General features: G+C 38.4%; 1 pseudogene; it reads right to left on the bottom strand.

Moving 5' to 3' along the window:
- Positions 1-6,700: 6,700 nt before the first annotated feature.
- Positions 6,701-7,514, bottom strand: LOC143400927 (olfactory receptor 7E24-like; annotated as a pseudogene).
- Between the last annotated feature and the right edge of the window lie 477 nt (positions 7,515-7,991).

A 7,991-nucleotide genomic window follows, 5' to 3' on the forward strand; every position in this document is an offset into this window, starting at 1 on the left:
AGCTACTAAATATTCTTACTTGCTTAAGGAAAAAATTCCAATTAAAGGCAATTCAAACAATTGAATACACCTTATTTTTCTAAGATAGTAGTACTTCCCTTAAATCAGTATATTTAATGTTTATAAACATTTTTCTATGATCTAGGACAACATTATCTAAACACTTTATCTATGTTGATAGTTCATAATCAGGAAACATTATTATATACAAGTTTTCTCCTAGAATTTTTTTTTCATTATTGTTTTCTGATTACCTTCCTTTGTGGGTATAATTTGTCACTCATTCATATTTTGTTTTTGTTTTTTAAAAATCATTTAATATGGGGCTGGGTGGTGACTCCGTGGTAGAGCACTTGCCTAGCTTTTGTGAGACCCTGGGCTTGATCCCCAGCATCACATAAAACAAAATAAACAAAATAAAACATTGTGTCCATCTACAACTAAATATATTTAAAAAAACATTAATATATGTCCCTTTTTTTTACATTGGTGGACATCAACATTTCAAAAAGTGGCTTAGTTAAATGCATATGTGACATCTATTAACACAAAGGTGACTTTAGTGTATGGTGCACCTATCAGTGAATACAAAATACTAAAGTATGAAGAAACATAGCAAGGATATATACTTGCTTTTCTCCTTTATTCTGTGTTCAATAATGGCCTGTTCACACAGGGAAGTGGTTTCTGAAAGCTTCATCCAACTTTTAAAAGTGGAGGACTTTAGTGGCAGTAAAGATCACAAAGTGCATTTTGAGTCCCAACCTTATGATGGGTCTATGCATTTCTGGCCAGTTCTTCCTGATACATGGTTTGCAATTCTCTCACTTCAACTACCCTTAGGTTTATTATTTTATCTGATCAGACAATGACTTAAAAGGAAAAAGTTGAAAAAATTCAGGAACTATGAAAATGTGCTGACAGCTTCTTCATCTGTACAACAGGGAAAATAATTATCTCCTTAGAGGTTTGTTGTAAAAAATATATTTTATTTAATTCTTTTAATTTGCATAGAGTATTGGTCCTCAGCCCCATTTATCATCATATCTACCTGTGGGTATCTATAATTGCCCAGATATCTCGCCAAAAATGAACATATTCAATCAGAGTGTCTGCATGGTGAAGTTCTTGATGGTCATTTCTTCTTCTTCTCCTTCTTCTCCTCCTCCTCTTCCTCCTCCTGCGGGTGGAAGGAATCAGGGAATGAACTCAGGTGCACTTGACCACTGAACCACATCCCAAGCCCTATTTTGTATTTTATTTAAAGACAGGATATCACTGTTTGCTTAGGGCCTCACTTTTTGCTGAGTCTGGCTTTGAATTTTGGATCCTCCTGTCTAAAGCTCCTAAGCCACTGGGATTACAGGTGTGCGCCACTGCACCCAGCTCCCAATGGTCATTACTTACACCATAATTAACAACAGCTGCCTTTGAGTATTCCCTGACATTAAAACAACAGTCCATTAATATTAGTCACCATTGATAATACCACTAGTTCCAAGAACATATAAAACTTTAATATTTGCATAAAACTCCTACTTTGTGGAGATGCGAATTATCCTCTAGACATTTGAGTTCTTGGTATCTCTTCATGGTTCCATTCTCTTGTATTTCTGTCCCCCAGAAGCAACTGCCATCATGAATTTGGTTCATTTATTTTCCTCTCAATGTTACCATAGAAGTATTGGTTTAGGTATCTATGGACATTTTTTTTTCAAACTTACCTTAAAGTTTCTAAAGTTAATCTAAGTAGTAACACCTACTGTCCCTCAAATACACTAGTGTCCATTGACATGTGATTTTATATCTACTTGTGTAATACATACATTGACCTCAAAAGCTTTGTACTTTACAAAGCATTACCCAGGAAAAGGACATCATTTAGTGTGTCAGTTTATTGTGGCAACAGTCCTTTAAACTTCCTGTGACTCTGTCTGTATAACACAAGTTAAAATTTCTATGTGCCATATTTATGGGAGATAGTTTTTGACCTCCAATAATTGATGCATATTCAATTTTAATATTAATTATCTACATTTGATACTCTGATCAAATCAGTTGTTATCAATTACATCATTGTATTCTTCAGTTATACTATCAAAAATATCCCTGCATTCTGTTTTGTGATAATCCTTCCACAAGAACTTATGAAGACATTTCATAATGCATTAGGAATAATATTTCCATTTTTCACTAGTAGTGGAGATAGGAGACTGGAGCACAAGTTAGAAAATGAAAATTTTAGTTTTGGATCTTGGAGTTGCCACTCTATACAGAACATGTGTAAAATGTCTGTAAACTTGCACACGCTAGACAACTGAGCTACAACCCCAGCCACTCTGATATTTTTTTATACTTCCTCTATGCCATGCAAGGTAGAATAGAGAATCAGAGGTGAAGAGATCTAGTCATTCATGTCCAAATACCTTGCATATGATTATCAAATATAATTTTTGCCTCAAAACAGAAATTGGAGAATGGTAACTTCAGGCAACAGCATATTTTGGTTGAATGGTAGGAGATTACCCTTATAATTAATAATTAGTATAAATAATAATACCTAAATTTTATTTTGCATTATTTAATACATTCATCACATGATAATCACATGGGAGCATCCATTATCTCTTTATTACTAATTCAATGCAGTTGTATCACCAGTAGATCAACTCAGATGACAATGTTGTCTTAGAAATACTAACAATCTTCCCCTCTGAGAAGAAATAAGAAATTCAATAGATAGTGATCAAAATTAAACAATCAAGGGGAAGACAGAGCCCCCATAGAATGGGAGAAAAATCTTTGTCATCTTCTCTTCTGACAGAACATTAATATCCAGAATACATAAATAACTCAAAAATTTAACATCCAAATCCCTCAAATATCCCAATAAATAAATGGACAAATGAACTAAATACACAGTTCTAAAAACAAAAAACAAATACAGATGGCCAAAAAATACATGAAAAAAAAATGCTAAACATCCTTAGCAATCAGGGAAATGCCAATAAAAACTACATTGAGATTTCACCTCCCTCTAGTTAGAATAGTAATCATCAAGAGAACAAATAATAACCAAGGCTGGAGAGAAGGCAGGGATTGCAAGTTCGAACATTAACCATGGAAAGCAGCATGGAGATTTTCCAAAAGAGTAGGATTGTAAACACCATGTAACCCAGCAATCCCATGCCTTGGTATTTACACAAAAGAACTAAAATCAGCGTACGATAGGGACACAGGCACATCAGTGTTGGTACCAGTGAGATTTGCAATGGCCATGTTATGGAACCAGACAGGGTGTCCATCAATAGATGAATGGATAAAGAAAATGTGGTAAATACACACAATGGAGGTTTATTCAGTCATACAAAGAAAGAAATTATGTAATTTGCTGGTAAATGGGTGAAACAAGAACTTCATGCTACATGAAATAAGAGACTCGAAAAGCCAAGGATCAAATGTCTTTTCTCATATGTGGACGCTGGAGAAAAAATAAATAAATAAAAATGGGCCTCAGGAAAACAGAAGGGAGGACAGTGTAATAGAGGAAAGGGCTCAAAGGTGGCAGAGGAGGAAAGCAGAATCCTGGGGAATGAAACTGACCAAATGATGCTAAGTGCATGTACAAATGCACCCCAGTGAATCCCACTTTGGGGTAGAATTAAAATGCACCAATTAAAAAAGATAGTAATAAGACCACTAAAGTAAAGAAATAGAATCAGGGGGAAGGAGAAGTAAAGAGATAGGAGAGGTCCTGGGGAAAGAAATGGACCAAATTTTGTTTTGCACATGCATGAATAGTCACAGAGTATTCCACTATTATGTATAACTATAATACTAGTTATAGTATAACTATACTAATATAAAAAAATCAGCATTCGTTGTCTGGGTGTGGTGCAGTAATCTTGTCCTTATTTCCCAATTATCAGAAAGTTTCAAGCAGAGGTCCAGGACCCTGACCACCAGTACATCTGGAGAACCCTTTAAAACTCTCCAGTTTCTTGTGTAGGAATGAAACCAAGAGGTGGCATTGACTCCTTTGAGACTGAGTGGGCCAGTAGCAAGGAGGATAGAGAGGGCTTCAGAGTGTCCTGCAGTGTGGAGAGGTCTGTGTTGAATTTTTATGTGCCCCTGTTTCCTGTGATCTCTGCCCTTGATCTATTCTTCCCATGTTGGATGTTGCTTTTATGTCAACTGCTCTCCCTTTGATCTACCAGGAACACCCACAATGAAAAGCAGAGTGAGCAAAGCCTCACTTCTGGAGTGACAGGAGTGGAAATGGCAGATTAGGTTGTCAAGGAAACAACCTGCAGGGGTACTCCTGCCCAGAAGCCTGGTGTCCATATTTAGACCACCTCAATCAAACAGATTTACTCATCTCTGCCTAACAACCTGGCAAAATTTTCATAAATATAATATTCTTTTATTTTCTATATAATAATGTGAACATGTGTAACTAAAGAAAGGCTCTGCAGAGACTCTGAGATGAGTCAAGCTGCGTGAAACACAGCTCTGAATCTGGCATTTAGGAAGCCCTTGGTGATGCATCACAAACCTACGTGTGCTGCTATTTTCCTCTTAAACATCATGATCACCTTTATACTCCTCTTGGATTGCTTAAGAAAGAGTTTGGGGAACCCGCTTTCTGCTAGAATGGATAAGGTGTCTTTTGGAAGTACAGCTAGTGGAGGTGAGCACTGGAGTTGGATGTCTCACCCTCAAAACAACCAAGAATATAAAAACCAGATCTCATAACTCTTTGTTTTGCACATTGATATCCTTTCATTTGGCCACCCAGACTATCATATTTGTCCTGATGATGTAGAAACAATATTTCTGACAGTCCTTTTCCTATCCAATGTCTCCCTCAGACATACTGGTTAAGTTTCTTCTCTGCTGGCTCATGAACAAACAATGAGGATCCAAAGTTACACCCTAATCAGGTGCCCATGAAGGCTCAAAGTCAATCCTCAGGACTGATAGGCACAGAGGGTCAGTTAGGAGCTTCCTGCTACAGACAACCCTGGGAGGAGGAGACCATGTACGGAGCCCTCTTAACTACCATACTCAAGTACTAGAGACACAGGTTGATTCACTTTATTAAACTTCGAGGATCCATGCACAGAGCTTGTAATTAGCCAAGGTGTTCTGTCATCCTAATCTCTAAGGATTTTCTCACATGGGTAGAGGTAGAAAAAGAAGAAGAGAAAATAAATATCCCCAAGGTTATGGTCTCTTCCTCTACTCAAGGAAGCTCTGGGGTATTGTTCACTCAATTTGTTTCTTTTCCTTGTTTTGAATGACCCATTTGTGCCTAATTCTAGTTCTTGTGATAAAATATACAGGAAACAGAAACTTCCATTTTTACCTATTTTATGTGCATAGTTCAGTAGTATCAATTACATTCCCTTTGTTGTTTAACCATTACCATCGTCCATTTCCAGAAAATTTTCATCTTGCTAAACTGAAAATTTGTACCCATTCTCACAACTACATACTTATCCTGATTCTGACCCTGGCTAATGCAACACTATTATCAAACATCAGAGCATATATGTGGTCTACAAAAATAATGTAAAGAGGGAGAAGGAATACATTTGTAGAGGATAGCTTTTGCTGCAGTTTTTCTAACCTACCTTGTAACTATATGCTGCAGGTCCTGAGATTGGACTGTTCTGCTCTGTGTCCTCAGGACCCAGCATGGAGATGAATGCAGTACATGTCTCTGAGATCTGGAGTTGTGTGGGAATGGGATACCAACATGTGATCCAAATCTGGTTCCATAAAATATATAACACCTTACAGGTGAGACCACAGGTGGAGAAGGCTTGATAGCCCAACTCTTTATTGGACTCTCATAATGAAGAAACAATTTTATAATAACAGAAAAATCTCCCTGAGATAGGAAGAAATCCAGAGATAACGAGATAACACCAACATCATGCATGACTGCAGGCAAGGTGACACACACCTGTGATCCCAGCAGCTCTGGAGGCTGAGGCAGGATGATGGCAAGTTCAAAGCCAGCCTTGGGAATTTAGTGAAGCCCTGAGCAACTTAGTGAGACCCTGTCTCAATATAAAAAAAATAAGGGTTGGGGGTGTGCATGATTGAGCGCCCCTGGGTTCAATCCCTGGTATCCAAAAAATTAGTGAAATGATAACAAACATATTTACATTTTATGTAAATTTTATGTTTTAAATAATTATTTTTTATGTTGTAGATAATGAATAAGTGCTATGTGGATCCCTCCTCCCATCCTGTCTCCATCAGCACATTCTTAGTTGTGCTGACTACCTGCTTGGTCATGACTAAAGACTGCAGATGTGAGGCTGGGGATGTGGCTCAAGCAGTAGCGTCGCCTGGCATGCGTGCGGCCCGGGTTCGATCCTCAGCACCAAATACAAAGATGTTGTGTCCGCCGATAACTGAAAGAATAAATATTGAAAATTCTCTCTTTCTCTCTGTCTCTCCCTCTCTCACTCTCTCTTTAAAAAAAAAAAAAAAAGACTGCAGATGTGAGAAGCCTCCACTGCTGGGGGCACAATCAAGGCTCTAACTTGCTACTGAGGACTGATATGAACACAATAACCCGGGGTGTCCTGGTTTAGAATCCACACTCCAAGAAAAGATGAAACAAAGAAAAATTAGGCAATCCTGCTGTGAAGCCTCCTCAGGGCACTTTTAATATCCCTGTTCCTCAGTTGTAGATGAAGGTGTTCAGCATGGGGCTGACCACAGTGTACATCACTGAGGCCACTGCACCCTTCCTGGGAGAACGTGAGACAGTTGTGCCAAGGTACTCTACAATACCTGTTCCATAAAATAGACAAAACAACTGCCAGGTAAGACCCACAGGTGGAGAAGGCTTTGTACTTCCCTGCTGAGGATAGGATCCTCAGAATGGAGGAAACAATTTTATAATAAGTGAAAAGGATCCCTGAGATGGGAAGAAAGCCAAATATGCCACCTATAACATAAATGACTATGTTATTGGTAAAAGTATCATAACAGGCAAGATTGAGGAGTTGAGAAGGGTCACAGAAAAAGTTAGAAATTTCCACATCCTTGAAGTAGGCAAACTGTAGTTTAATCAAATTGTGCAACAGGGAGTTGAAAAGGCTAATTAATAAAGATACCATGACTAAGAAGCCACAGAGACGAGGGTTCATAATGACTGGATATCGCAGGGGGTGACAGATGGCCACAAACCAGTCATAGGCCATCACAGTCAGAAGCATGTCATCCATACAGACAAAATTGGCAAAAAGAGACATCTGTGTCAGGCAGCCTATTTAGGAGATGGCTCTGCTGTGAGTTTGGATGTTTACAATCATCTTGGGTATCGTGGTGGAAATGAAACAGATGTCTGTCAAGGACAGGTTGGAGAAGAAGAAGTACATGGGGGTGTGGAGGTGGGGGTCAGAGCTGACCGCCAGGATGATGAGTAGGTTCCCAAGGACAGCGACCAGGTACATGGACAGGAACAGTCCGAAGAGGATGGGCTGCAGGTCTGGGTCCTCTGAGAGGCCTAGGAGGAGGAATTCTGAGACATGTGTTAGACTAGGTTCTTCTATATTACTCAGACACCTTTGGGAATAAAAGTGTTAGAATAAGGAAACAACAGGTATTCAGCACAAGCAAGTACTCATACTTGAATTCCATGCACCTTCAGAAATATTTTCTGGACAAACTAAGTCTTCTCTGAACTCTTGCTTTACTGGTATCTGTGTTTCACACCCTTCTCTGCTCATATGTAAATGAGCAATGCTAGAGACCAAGATCATTACACATAACAAGTCTATGATCACAGTGAAATATAGTCCATTTTGACAATTTTTATGGGTGTATATTACTTATATAGAAGAGTAGGTTTTATCGTGGTCTATTTGTACATGCATTTAACAATTGATCAGTTTTATTTTCTAGTACCTACTGCTTCCCTCCTCACCTTCCCCAAGCTCCTACAACTTCCTTAATGTCCTCCCTCT

This window comes from Callospermophilus lateralis, chromosome 1, assembly GCF_048772815.1.
Source record: "Callospermophilus lateralis isolate mCalLat2 chromosome 1, mCalLat2.hap1, whole genome shotgun sequence".
NCBI classification, from domain to species: Eukaryota; Metazoa; Chordata; class Mammalia; order Rodentia; family Sciuridae; genus Callospermophilus; species Callospermophilus lateralis.